This window comes from Ambystoma mexicanum, chromosome 5q, assembly GCF_040938575.1.
Source record: "Ambystoma mexicanum isolate Mex_15411 chromosome 5q, UKY_AmexF1_1, whole genome shotgun sequence".
NCBI lineage: Eukaryota > Metazoa > Chordata > Amphibia > Caudata > Ambystomatidae > Ambystoma > Ambystoma mexicanum.
In genome coordinates, this window is record NC_090933.1 from 903,228,817 (window position 1) to 903,243,197 (window position 14,381).

Sequence of the window (14,381 nt, forward strand, 5' to 3'; positions counted from 1 at the left end):
AGGCCATTTTTTGATGGAGTGCATAACTTTCTGGCATTCAGATGGAATAAATCAAATACAGGGCCATTCTTCAATGCAGTGCATAACTTCTTGTTATTCAAATGAAAGAGAAGCAAACACAGGGCTGTTTTATTTTGGTGAAATGTTCAAATGCTTGCCACACATGTGCCAGGGAAGCAAAGCACAGCCGTTTTTCATGGAAATGTTTAATGCAGATTTTCTAGGTCACATGGATTTCTGCTAAGGGCCTTAACTGCACGCCACAGAGTCCCTCCCTACTCTTGCATGACTTTTTGTTGGGGAAGAGTAGGGCACAATGGGGTTTCCTTCGGCGGAATTCTCCTTCATCATGGAGTGACACTCCAGGATCTCTTTCCGTCTTTGGGTTGCAGAGTATGGTGGGGCACCCTCTTTCCTTCCTTCTCTTCCAGGGCCCCGGGCCGTTCCTCTCCAGGCTGGGATGTAAGGATGTTAACTCTCTAATAGAAGATAGAAAAAAACAAATTTTAGTACTTTTTACTGACATTTTTCCCAGAGGATTTACAACAATTGAACGACAACAACTTGCAATTTTCATGACATTTTTATTTTTATTTTAACAATAACACCAAGTAAATTACTCAATGGAACAACAATAACAATTTGCAATTTTCATGACATCTTCTTTTTCATTTTTATAATAACAGCAAGTAAAATACTCCCTGTTATCTAGATGTACATATGATTTTCTTCCATCCGGGTTCCAGTTCCTTACCTGTATCCTTTGGATGATTCCTGGGCTCTACCCTCACTGGGCCCTTCAATCAGCCACAACTCCTGCTCTTTTAATTTTTATGGGGGGGGGCGGTGAACTGTCAGGCCAGGCCTGGGATGTTGACCTCTTCTCCATTTTTGAACTTCAACTGCCTATGGTAGCAATGGAGCTGACCGGAAGGCTTTTTCAGGATTGTCAAAGCCCCTGGGTTTACCCTGCAGTTGGGACCGGGCTTGGCAATTCATGTGATCCAAATTAATTGCAAATCGGTTGAGAATGTTACTGCCTAAGTAGATGGCAGAGGGGACCCCTCGCAGAACCCAACAATTATGCTCTATGCTTTTACCAGAAATAGAAATTTTGAGCATACAACTGCCAAGCAGGGGATGTTTGGAATAGGGAATTTCCAGGCCCCATGCCCACTGATAATCCGACTCAACAGTGGGAATGGTCTGATCTATCCTTTGGCAGTTTCCTGAATAAGGCTTCACTGATTAAGCTTTCCTCACTATTCAGGCCTCTACTCTGCCGAGAACAGGCACCCGCCCCTCATTTACATGGATGGTGAGGAACAGCTGTTCACCCTTTTTGTGTACATCATCCAAGCTTTGAGCTGGTCTTTCATCACTTTTTATCATGGGACGTGGGTTTTCAAATTGTGGATCGGTATAAAACCTCAGGGTATTTCTTTCCAGTGTGAAATGCCACTTAGAACTGAAAGAAAGGTTGATTTTCAGGAATGGAGAAGGGTTCCCATCACCAGTTTGTTGTCCTACAGCAATTACGGTGATGTCGGGGACTTGATTGTTCTGAAAATGGAACTCAATTTTGTCAGATCGCTGCTCAACCATATGGCATGTGCCATTTAGACTGACATAGTTGGTGCCCTGTTTTAATTTTATTGGCCTGCGTCCAGAGGACCTTGTTCACACAATCTATTAGTGGAGACAACCTCTGAAGGAGGTAATTCCCTAAGAGACAAGGGGTCCCATCTGGAGTAAATTTTGATCTCCAGATCTGCAGTCTCCTCGACGGAAATGTAATTCCCGTCGAAGTTCTGGAGTTGTCCAGGAAGAGGTGTGAGGGGAATTTGGTAACTCTCCCCCCTTCCTAAATTAAGTTGCTTGAATGCCCTTTTGGACAGAAGAGTGGCTTGGGATCCGGTGTCCACCAGCGTTGAAATTGCACACTGCCCTTGCACCCGGATGGTGACATAAAACCTACCTTCTTTCTCCTCCAGTGGACAATGGAAATCGGCATTTTGAGCCAGCTGGGTGGTGAACTTCTTTATTTTGGACTCCAACACCGTGGGGTCTTGGGAAGTTTTCTGTGTCGGAGTTTGGGAATCTGTGAATAAAATTTGGCATTCTGAGACTTGGGGGATCTGGGAATCCCCTTTTTCCTCTGATTCTGTGCTGTCCCCTTCTCCTGCAGACAGTCACTTAAATTGGTTTGGGGGATTTGGGAATCTCCTTTGTCCTCTGATTCGGTGCTGTCCCCCTCTTCCTGGAGACAGTCACTTGAATCGGTTTGGGGGATTTGGGAATCCCCTTTTTTCCCTGATTCTGTGCTGTCCCCCTTTTCTTGGAGACAGTCGCTTCAATTGGTTTGGGGGATTTGGGAATACCCTTTTTCCCTTGATTCTGTGCTGTCGCCCCCTCCCTGGAGACAGTCACTGGAACTGGTTTGGGGGAGGACCCCTCATTCAATTCTGATCTCTCAGGATGACATCTCTGGGGTTCAGGGATAGGCGGTTCTAGGTAAGTCCCCATACCTACCCAGTCTGAGTTATGGTCTTTTGGGACCCATTTGTCTTTGGGAGGAATCCCCCCATCCTTGAAAGAGAAGACTTTCTTCCCAGAATCCTCCAATGATTCTTCCCCTTCAAACTGGAGGACCCTGACCTCCTCCACAAAATGGGTCTTCTTTGTCCCTTGGTTTCTCCTACTTACCCTCTTTTCCCTAGGTTGCATCTTTTCGGGGGTAGGAGATTTGGGTTCAGGTTCAGAGGTTTCTAGGGGCTTTTCATGGGTGATGAAGGAAGCTTCCTCTAGGGCTTTGCATCCCCCTTCCTCTCGGGCCTCCTTCTCTGGAACCTGCTGGTTGTCAGGGTTCTCTCCCCGTCATTGTTCCAGGGTGCCAGACCCTGGATTTGAGCTGTTCTGAGCAGCCGTGTTCATCTGAGCGTTCTGCTCAGCCCTCAACACGCGACTCAGGTCTTGGGTCAAGCTGATGCTCCAATTGTCACACCCTTTCTGGCTGATATGGGGGTCTTGAGTCAACTCTTTGCTGCTCTCGGGAAGGGTAACTGTCCCTTCTCCCCGAGTAGCCTTGATATGGAAGGTTTCCTAGTAACCCTCCAATCTTGGCCTTCCTCCTCCCTGATTTGGTGGTCTAGACTCCTGAAAGCGGGGAGAGAAAGGAGGGTTGTTCTGAACATTGGGGTTTTGAGGGTACCTGGGGAAGAAACTTAAACTAAAGGGTGGAAGATTACTGCTCTCCTGAGGGAAGTTTGGAGGTAGGTTTTCTGGGGCCATACTCACCTGATTAGATCCACCCCCTGGGCCGGGGCAGTCAATACGTACCCCAAGATAGGTCTATTCCCCTTGCACCTGTGGCTGATGCAGGTGGCAGAGTCAGGTGACACATTTGTGGGGTACCCTGCCTGGCTACCACCCTGCTTGGGACTGGTTAGAGGATCTTCTCTGCCTCTGGCTTGGTTGGTTAGTGGGAGGTGTATTTTTAGGCCCCCCCATTTCTAGGTCCAAAATGGGGTTAACCTTCACCTCCACCACCTTTGCAGCAGCGGGGCTGTTGGTTTGTTTGGGGTTTGGGGGGAATTCTTATTTTCTACTGTTTTTTGGACTTCATAGATCGGGGTAGCTTGTTCTATTAACCAGTCCAGGGTCCTTTGATCGTTTTAATCCCTAACCAACTGTGTCATAATGTATTCGGGGAGTGCATGGAAATAGGTAGTGATGAATTGCCTACTGTTCATGCGCACCCGCCTAGTGGTTTGTGCAGACAGCCGCTTCAATTCCTGGGCAAAGTCTCTCGGGCCTGATCCTCTCCACACTGCAGGTTGTAGGCTGTCTTGCGGACCTCCTGGGGGTTTCTGTGTGCGGAGAAGTGCTTCAAGATGGCTGCCTTGTAGGTAGACCACCTTGAATGGTTTTGATCCTCCAGCCCAGCAAAGAAGCTGGAGTATTCTGGGGAGAATGTCCATTTGGCAAACTCCAAAGAATTCTGGTCATTTTTAATGCCAAATGATGTCATCATCTGGTCATACAGCTCCAGATGCTCCCAGACTGAGTACTTGGCATTTTTGTGGTAGAGGGTCATGAAACTTCTAATGGCTTTTATCTGTCTAATGGGGTCTTTTACCAAGGTTCTTTGGCAGGCTTCTTTTTCCGCTGCACCTGAGTCGATTCGCCCTCAGACTCCGAGCTGATGCTATTTGAGGACCCATCCCCATCCTCTAGGCACTCCCTGATTCCTTGAGCCTGGGAGTCTCTGCGAAAATGATGGGCCTATTCTCTTCTCCCATGTTGTATCGTGGGCTCCCTGGGTCACTTCCCTTGGACTCCCTCTTTTTCACATGGGAGAAGTCATCTGACTCCTCCCTTCTTCCGGGGTTGGTGGAGAACTCCCCCCACCACCCTGATTGGGTGGAGGTGTCATGATGCCCGCTCCCGGGGAGCCGGTTCAAGCCCTGCGTCCCCGAAAGCGGACATCGAGTCCCCAAGGAAGGACCCAGCAACCCCATACAGGGGCCCTTTGGACAGTGTCCTGGCGCCTACGGCGCCAGGCTCATAAAAGACATCAGTCCTAGCGCCATAGGCACCAGGCTCATTATGGAAGTGCTTGGGTGCACTTACCTGATGCAGACCATGCTGCAGGATCCCGGCCTCCTTGAGGCCTGAAAGGAACTACTTTACCTGTGGGACTAATTTACCATGCGGGCGTGGTCGGGGAAGGATACATACCTGATTGGAGGAAGGATACATAACTGGAACTTCTTCCAAGGCTATTTAAACCCCACCCGAACAGCAACACGTGCTTCGCATTGTTCTGCATCTAGCAGCTGGACGCTCACCGTGTCTGCTCCTGCATCCTGACCTCTGCCACTACTGCCAGCATCCTGGATCACCTGCAAAGGAAGAGAAGAAGAGAACAGAAGAAGGAAAAGTCCTTACCTGCTAAATCCGCATCCCGGAGACATCTCGCTGACAGTCCTGAAAAGGAAGACTTTTATTTAAAAGCTCATCGCGTCGATCGCTGCAGCGCCGCATTCCACTCACCTTTACAGGGCGCCTCCATGTTCAGCAGCGATCATCCGGATTCGCAGTCATGCCCCAGCGCCTAGGGAGAAAAAGACCAGAACAAAAGGTGAGAGAGAGAAGGGAATAAGGAAAGCTAAATCTCCATGTTAAGACTTACCTGTTGATTCATTCCCTCTTCATTTCGGGTCCGCGCCGCATCCTGGCATTTCCGGACCCCGGCCCCTAAGGGGAAAAAGAGACATCAGCGTTAATGAGTGAATGAAAAGACATTACCAAAAAACGCTCATTAAAGACTTACCTGATTTCTACAAGGATTTCACCTCTCATCTCAGGTCGGTGCCTGTTCCCCGGCATTCCGTACCCCGGCCCCTATGGGGAAAAAGACACTAGCATTAGTACATTAATGCATGGACACAAGGGGAACCTCTTATCAAAAAACTTACCTGGAAGCCAAGCAAGTTTGGTTCTCACCAATCCGAAAATCCAGTGAAGTAACTGGATACCAACGCGCCCCTGCATCAGAAGCAGGATGGAGAGCTCGTCCTTCCAGACCCTAAGGTGAGACGCTACGAGGAATCACAGAAGGGTTTCGAGGAGGGTGAGAGGGGAAAGTGGGAGGCTGATTGCATTACCCCGCAGACAGTTAATCCCCTATTTTCGCCTACAGAAGGATACTTCTGTGAGCCAGACAAGCCAGATTTGGGGGCCCGGTCCAGTCCGTCTTCCGAACCCTGCGCATCACCTTAGAAGAGGCCACAGCAGCGCAAACCAGGCCAACGCCTCCGTGGGAGTCAGGTGAGCGTTACAGGAGGCTTTCAGGATGCTCTTTTGGGGCTTCAACTCAGACTCCTTTTTATTTGCAAAGTGGACCAGGTGGTTACTTTGTAGCTAATGTTTCTGCCAGTCTAACTCCCTGATTTTCTCTTCATACGAGTCTTCCTGGTCAGACACATTGGCCACAATATTTTTGAACCTGAACAGGCATGCACATCTATCAATCTCTGATGGACGCTGGCCTGCCAGCTCAATCATGCTGGGCCTACTTGAGTCTGGCTGCCTCATGATTTCTGGTTCTTGTGAACCTGTGGACATGAGGTTAGCAGTGCCTTGCGTATACAGCAATGTAAGTTGGCTTGAGGCCCTTGGTACAGAGGGCGTCACCCTGTTATCAGGGGTTGCCCTGTCACTCTCTAACTGTTTAGGGTTCCTCAAGTCCTTATTTAACCTAGCACACTCTTTTTCTAACCTCACAAATTTCTCTTTCTTAGCCCCTATTTCTCAATAGCAGGCAAAGGCCTGGCCCTTGTGCTCTGCTATCAGGGCTTGACTGGCTTCTATGACCTTCCCTTGTGCTACTACTTGGCTCTGGAGTCCCCTGTTATGATCACAAGGAGCCTCATTTTCTTTGTGGGCTTCTTGTACTGTCTGGGAGTACTCATACCATTTCTGTTGCAGGAGATACATATACTCACTCTGAGCAGTTTTGGCCTGTGTTGCCTGCTCTAGATCAAATTCTATTTGCCTCATATGTATCATCAATTTTTCATACTCTGCTTTTAGGCCAGTCAGTTCCTGAAGACCTGACTCACTTCTCTCCATGTCTGTCTTTAATGTGCACACTTCCTGGCACAGGGCTTCTTTTTCCTGATACAGTGCACAATTCTGTTCACTAAGGTTATCTCTATGTTGTTTCATAGCGCCCAACTTCTGGCACTCCTGGTCAAATTCTGTTTGGGAAGGGGCTTCTTTAATGATTACCTTATTATTCTCATATTTTAATTGCATAATCTGATCTTGCAAAGCAAGCATATTCTCTAAGCAGGTTCTATTGAATTTCACTTGTTGGTTCAATTTTAGTCGACTCTCTTCCAGAGAGTCAACCCTTTCCTTGCACTCCTTTTTTAATGCAGTTAATTGGGCCTCCTGTTCTGAATTAGTGTGCTGCTGAACTGCTCCTCCTTTAGCTGCCTGATGAGGTTTCCTAGTTCTAACTCAAAATGTTGGCTCTCTCACATGTTCTCCTCTACCTGCCTTAACTCACTTTGTGTTTTATTTAAAAGCTCAGACTGATTTTGCATAGAGGTTACACTTTCATGGTACCTTTCTTCCATGACTATCATGTGAGAGTACATGTACGCAATGAGTTGGACCATCTTAATTTGCTCATCTTTGATGTTCTGAGTCATACAATCCCCCCTTTCCTGTCGCTCTCTGGTCAGCCTTTCTTGGCCCTCTTCCTGCTCCCACCTGCGAGGCTAAAAGCCTCGGGTTCATCTTCGACTCCACACTCTCCTTCTCTCCTCACGTCTCTGACGGCGCTAAGACGTCACACTACCAGCTGCACCCCCTCAGAGGTATTCTTCCTTTCCTCTCCTTCCTCCAGAAGCTCACTGTCTCCAGAGCTCTGGTTCTCTCTAGGCTGGACTATTGCAACAGCCTCTTTCTAAATCTGCCTGCCTCTACTCTCCGCCCTCAGCAACTCATCTAGAACAGGAATGCAAGGCTTGTCCTTGGCCTCAAACCCAGGGATCGTATCTCTCCAGGACTGAAATCTCTGCACTGGCTCCCAGTGGCTGTGAGGATTAAGTTCAAAACCCTCTGCATTGACCACAAGGCCTTCTGGGGCCTCAATACCTTCAACTCTCTCTTTCTTAATATCTTCCTTCTCGAGCTCTTCACTCATCCGCCTCCAACTCCCTCATGGTCAGTCGATTCTCCAAGCAACAAGTTATTGGTAGATCTCTTTCTTCGGCTGGGGCCTCCCTCTGGAACAGCTTCCCTGACTCCCTGAAACTTGAGGAGAAACATCTCAGGTTCCGGAAGCACCTCAAAACTTGTCTCTTTGGTTCTGCTTTTTCTCCTCCTGTCCCCTGCTGACCTCCTGGCTGAAACTGAAACTTCACTGGTTGCCTGGTCACCCTCTGATCTCTGGCCCAGGTCCCTCACCCGCCAGTTTCACACACCTGCACTGCCTGCCTAGCAACCCCTGCACTTGGGGACTGTTTCTGTATTCCCTACAGTCCCACTACCAGCACTTGACACCTGATTCTGCACTTACCTTTGTACTTGCCACCTGCTGGCCATTACTTTACTTATTGTTATTATTCTATTATCGTGTACTGCACTCTCTCTTCCCCCATCCCTTACACTTTCCCCTTCCCCATCCCATGCACTTGCACGATCTGAATAACACTTGGCCTAGTAGGATCGTTGTCTGTCCTCCCTTCGTTCTCCCATCCTGCCTCGTCGCACCTTGAAACACTTGTGTATAAGTGTATTATAAATGCCATATCATATCATATCATATAAAACTCTGTCAGGGCTTGATGTAACAGGCCACTGTCCTGTCACACATCCATGCTTATAGAGGTCACCTGTTGCATCATACTAGATAGCCAGGTTTCATGTTTTTGTTCTGCCCATTCCCCTCTAATGAATGATTTGGACAGAAGGTGCTGCCTAGCCATGTTAATTTCCATGGTGCTTATTATGAAGAGTGTTCTTCCTTTGGTTATCTATGCAAGGACAAATCTCTACCCGGCTGTTGCCTAGTTTAGGGTTAAACTTTTTTATTTTGAGACACAGGCCTGATATTTAGGGTACAGGTTTTTGGATGGAGCCTTTACAGTGTAACACAGCTTTCTAACCACCAAAAGTAACACTACCTTCAATGGGCTAGTCTGCTGCTGTGTTGGACTGTCATGGGTGAAAACTCTAACCTCAATCACGGCAAAGCAAATACAAAAGGAAAAATACATTGCAAAAGGAAGTTTGTTTAACACAGGATTTACAATGACAGATATATAAGAAAAAGGGCTTAGCTTTCAAAATTGGAAATCGGGTTTCATAGACCAGGACAGAGGCACATAACAGATAGGATTCTAGACAAAATGGTTGCTCTCAATGAGGCTACTGTTTGTGGTTTTCAATAGGACAGATGCAAGTTGGGAGTTCATGGGGTAATTCACACAATACATGGGCCAATTCATTTTTCAGTTATAAGGAGATTACTTCTGTTGAGGCTATAAATGACTATAATGAATAAAAACACTCTACAAAATTGTTGATTTCGAATGGCAACAGTATTGAGCATGAATTTCAATGGGGGAATTAATTGATTTACTTCAAAATAATGCTAAATATTTATACAGCTCAGCGGGTGGAGTTTAAGGCTCTGTGTATTGTACATCGTGCCCTCCATAAGCAGGGAGCGGAATACCTCCAAGCCAAGTTTACTCGCTACCACCCCACCCGCAACCTCCGCTCAGCCACTGCCGAACAACTTGTTGTGCCAAGACACAAAAGAGACCGGATTGGTGAACAGGCTTTCTCAATCGCTGCAGCAGCTTCGTGGAACAATCTTCCACTTCTCATCAAGAAAACCCCTAATTACCTCCAGTTTAGAAGGAGGGTTAAAACCTGTTTATTCTGATCCATCGAAGCATTTGTCTCTCTTTCCCTACAGCACCATGATGCCTTCGGGCGACCGTGCGCTTTATAAGAATTGGTAACATAACATAACATACAGACACCTGAGAGTCATATCTCGCATTTAGCCCATTTGTGTTAGTCAGCGATATATCCCATTTAGCCCATTGGTGTTAGTCAGCCATATCTAGCATTTAGCCCAATTGGTTAGTGTAGCCTTACCTTGCGTTTGGTAAATTTGTGTCAGTCAGCCATATCTGGCATCTGGCCCAATTAGGTGTGGTACCCAGATGGAACCCAGGATGTAGGCATTGTTGTTTGCACAACTAATCTATTTTACCCGTCCAACACACAGCACTTTCATAACTTAGTAGAAGGCACAGGCCCACCCCAGAAAATATTTGCTCAACCGAGCATGTTAGGTGCATGAAAGTGGAACGATGTCACCTCAAAACATTTTAAGGAGACATTTACTCTGACCAGGTTACACTGTGATTAAGGCTCCGAACAACCATGTGGTTAAGTGTGGCGAGTTACACACGTTGTTGTGCTGTGGACCACCCAGGTAGTGCACATAATCTGTATGGTCTGGTAATCCTTGTGCTGATCAGTGCAGTAGAACACCTTGAGACTTCATAGATCACAGGATCACTCACAAGCACCTAACATGCTTGGTTAAGCAAATATTTTCTGGATTTGACAGCCCCGTTTCTTTTCGTGGTACAAAATAGTGCTTGGGTACAACCCGCATTAATTATTGTTAAGCCAAAATAAAAGCCCTTGTCTATTCACGGGCACAACCCACACAACATGCACTCAAATATAACACAAACATTATTGCACAACACTTCTGCCATAAGCATGAAGCTACCTTTAACGACAAACTTGAATTGTAGCTTCCCACATAATTCTGTCTCCTTAAACACAATCCACCCACGATTACTGATTAGTATACCCCTGTTTCGCCCATCCACACACCATTCAGACATGGGTGACTAGCACGGTCCTGCCCACTGTGAGGAGTCAGAAATTAGAGGCTGACACGAATATTTTCAACATCAGACACCTTTAATAAAGACCCATCTCTGCCTATCCTAACTGGAGTTTCCCTGCCTAGGAAACTAAAACTAAAGACCAGTCTGTGTCTTTTCATCAAAATCATAACAACTGTCCTTGTGTCCAAATGTATCTGACCCTCAGCCTAAAATGAACAGCTAAAAAGCATAGGGAAAAGTGTCCATGACTTGTGTTTACTCAAAATGTTCGAAATAAATTGAAAGACATAAGGTAATCTAACAAAAATGGTTTCTCCAAATGGGACCTCCTTAGATCCAAAGGTTGGTTCCCTTACCTTGGATTTTTTCAGGAAGGATGACAATTAATGTTTCCTTAAAGACGGTTACAATGTCTCTTCCAAGTAATGGTTTCTCAAAGTTAGTAAAAAGGTATTTTACACATAACTCTTGTTTCAAAGATGGCCCAAGTGTCTCTTCAATACAACTACACCACAGATGGTAAAGTGTCTCTTTTATACAACTGTATTAAATATGGTAAAGTCTCTCCTTTATACAACTGCTTCAACAGGTGGCAAAGAGTTCCTTTTATATTACTGCTTTAAAGATGACTTCTGGGTATGTTCCCTTGCTAGGAGGTCCTCAGTGGTTTCCTCAGATCCCCTGGTATGCTCTCCTGCCAGGTACCCTTGGACAATGTCTCTTTTCCTCATACACTTTTGGGTATCCCTTTCTGGGTGGTTTCAAAGATCCCCTGGTGTACTCTCCTGTCAGGTATCTTTTCTCCCCCAAAAAGGCTCACTGCCGGATGTGTCCACTTTATCGGGTCTTCTTTCAATATTCTCTTTACTTTTATTTATTTTGTTGCATAGCACAGCTACACTCTTATACTGTCTATACTTCGTTGACTTTGGATTTCACTTGCCTCAAGCTCCCCCATATGGACCTGTCACATATGAAGACTTGTTCAAGTTCCACTTCTCACTTTCACTTGTTCCAAGCTCCTCCATATGGACCTCTCACAAATGAAAACTTGTTCAAGTTCCACTTCTCAACTTCTTCATCAACACTTATGTGCTTAGGACAGTGTTTGCTCCACGTTTCCCCATATGACCTCTTCATGCATGGAGACTTGTGCAAATCTTGTCTTTCAGCTTCTTCATGAACATTAATTTGCTTATCATCACATTTGCTCCAGATTTCCCCATATTGACATTTCAGGCATGAGGAATTCAGTCTCTTAAATGTACATGGTCGGTATTCTAATGGCTCTTTTAACTGCCCGTGTGCTTGTCGGTATACCCCGGGGTTCACACTGTCTTTGGGGCCAGTCACTGGTGTTTCATTGCGTCTCTGAATTCCTACACACTGCTTAGGTGAATTCTCAATGTGAGAATGGCATTCCCTGCTTGGCAGAACTGTTTCCAGCGTGCTTCCCGCTTTCGTGTTCACTCACAGGAAACGTGGCTACTTCCCGCCTTCATTGTGCCCCGTAGAGCTTCCTCGCTGCTGCTGATTTCTTCGCGGCTTCTCACTGGAGCCTGCCATGCTCCTCTGGGTCTCACCCCACGCTGGTACCAAAGGCGGATGAATGGCAGCCCATGAGCACCTGCCTGCTTCAGCGCGGTCTGCTCTAGCACGTCTTCCTTTTCCTGCTACTCTGCCTTTCGCTTCACTGGGACTGCGCCTTCTCTCTTCGACTCCATCCACAACTTCTGAATGCCGGTGAAAGTCACCTTTGGATGTCCCGCGTAGCTGAGTCATCCTACAACTAGTCTGCACGTTGTGTTAGGGCGTCTCTTAATCCACATTAAATCCTCGTCCCTCTTCTTTGTCTCAGTACATGAGGCACTATGGGAGTTGGAGTCCATAAGATTAACAGAGTTTTTAAGGAGATTCTTTTTGGGAGTCTTGCCTAATACAATATGAATAGGAGACGTGATTTGTGTTTTAGGTATTTGTGAGGTATGAATAATGATATCCTGTCTATGGTATTTGACAAGAAAGGGTTTTGGGATTTTACAATTGGAGGGATGTGTATAATGACAATAGGCCATCAGGTATTTTGGAATTATAGAGTCTTCCTCACATGAAAGAAAACAATATGTCTCTCCTGAGGAAATGTGATCCTCCTTCATAATACCACCCCCCGGGGTCAGGATCAGGACCAACAGCATGCTGGGAACATAATTATGATGAAAGGCACTGTAAAAATTACAGATGAATTAATTAATTCACCACCGAAGCTGCTAGCTACGTATAAGGCACGCGAACACTAGCCGCAGGCATGGCTACCCACACCTCAGAATACAGCAAGGAGCATGACAAAATGTGGTCGTGCTGGTCACAGAATTTTCTGCTTACACTAGACTATGCCTAAACACCTCTGACATCAGCATGCAGTGCAGACCTATGACAAGTGTGGGCATGCTGAACACATAGCGAGTCTCTAGCATTCACGCCATCCCCTGACTCCTCTTCTCAGCAGCCATCCACATGCCTGACCTCATGGGTTGCTCTAAACCAGAGCATGGCCATCCTCGCTAATCCTTTTTGGCCAAATACACACACGCATTGTAATTTTACTCTGTGACCTCAAACATTCTGGACTTCGCTCCCCAGGGGAGTTCTCACCACAAATACATTGAGACTATAATAAGGGTAAAAGGTGCTATATAAATAACAAGTACAATAAAAATCTCTGTCATTGAATGGTGTGGACTGACTGATTCCTCTGGGCCTATCTGGGATTTTGTGGCCACCTTAACAAAGGCACTGAAAGGAAAGATGGAGGAGCTATGTGTACAATGGGACCAAATTTATCATGGAACTCAACTGTAGTCGGTGGGGCGTGGTGCTGAAAGGAGAGACAGCTACAGAAAGGTGTTTGTCATGCCAGGGATACGTCTGAAATTAAAGACACGTTGAAGTCATGCTCAAGACGACACAGACGGAAAAGCCCTTCTACTTACCACCTTCACAAGGCCCCCAACAAACATTTGGAAGGGGTTGCATGCCAGAAATCCGAATTTGACAAGCTTGAGAAAAGCTCCCTTAAAAGCAAACAAAACAACCTTTGTTTTAATATTTTGTTTGTGCTTCCAATTTATGTTGCAAGTACAGATTATTTTTTCTTTTTTACCAAAATCCTTGGCTCGTGCTTCTGTGCAAGGTGCTCAAGGACATAAAGCCTATCTATTGCTCTGAAGTGGTCAGTCTTTGGGCCTTCCACAATGCCATGGTGAGCCAAGGCATGTAGAAACCATGCCCAAAAACCACATTGTGACAAGCCCTTCTGCGAACTCCCCCCTCTGATGCCACAAACTGCCAGGCTCTATATATGAGAAAGCTGAAGGGAAATATGGGCACATCTAACTGAGGGAGCGATTTTGACCACGTCTTCCCTGGATACAGAAGGCCCGGTCCGGCCTTCATGGAGGTTCCCAAGTCCTACTAAGATCTTTATGGGAATGGTTATATTGGTGTTTGCGGCAGGAATCTTCTTAGGCTGGGGCTGGGCGCTTATGGGTGTTCATGTACATAATCCTGCCTTTGACTAGCAGTCTCACCCTGGGCTGCAGTTACTGTGTCCTGTTAATAGAGGGCATCATGTGAATGTTAGTTTAAAACAGGGATGTGAGGTCTAGTTAACACGTCATACTTCCAGATCTACCGTCTGTTCCTTTTTTGTGGCGTGTTCAGAAGGTGTTACCTGCTGTTTTACGGCTGCTTCAAAGGCACTTGTACACCAGACATTTGTGGTAAAATATTATAATGAAACCTCAACCTAATATATCATGACCTAACCAGTTATGAAAAAAGGAAACTGACATCATATTCTCACCACCCCCCCAAAAGGAGTGAATGAGTACATACAAATGTAAACCTCCCAACCTTATAGGG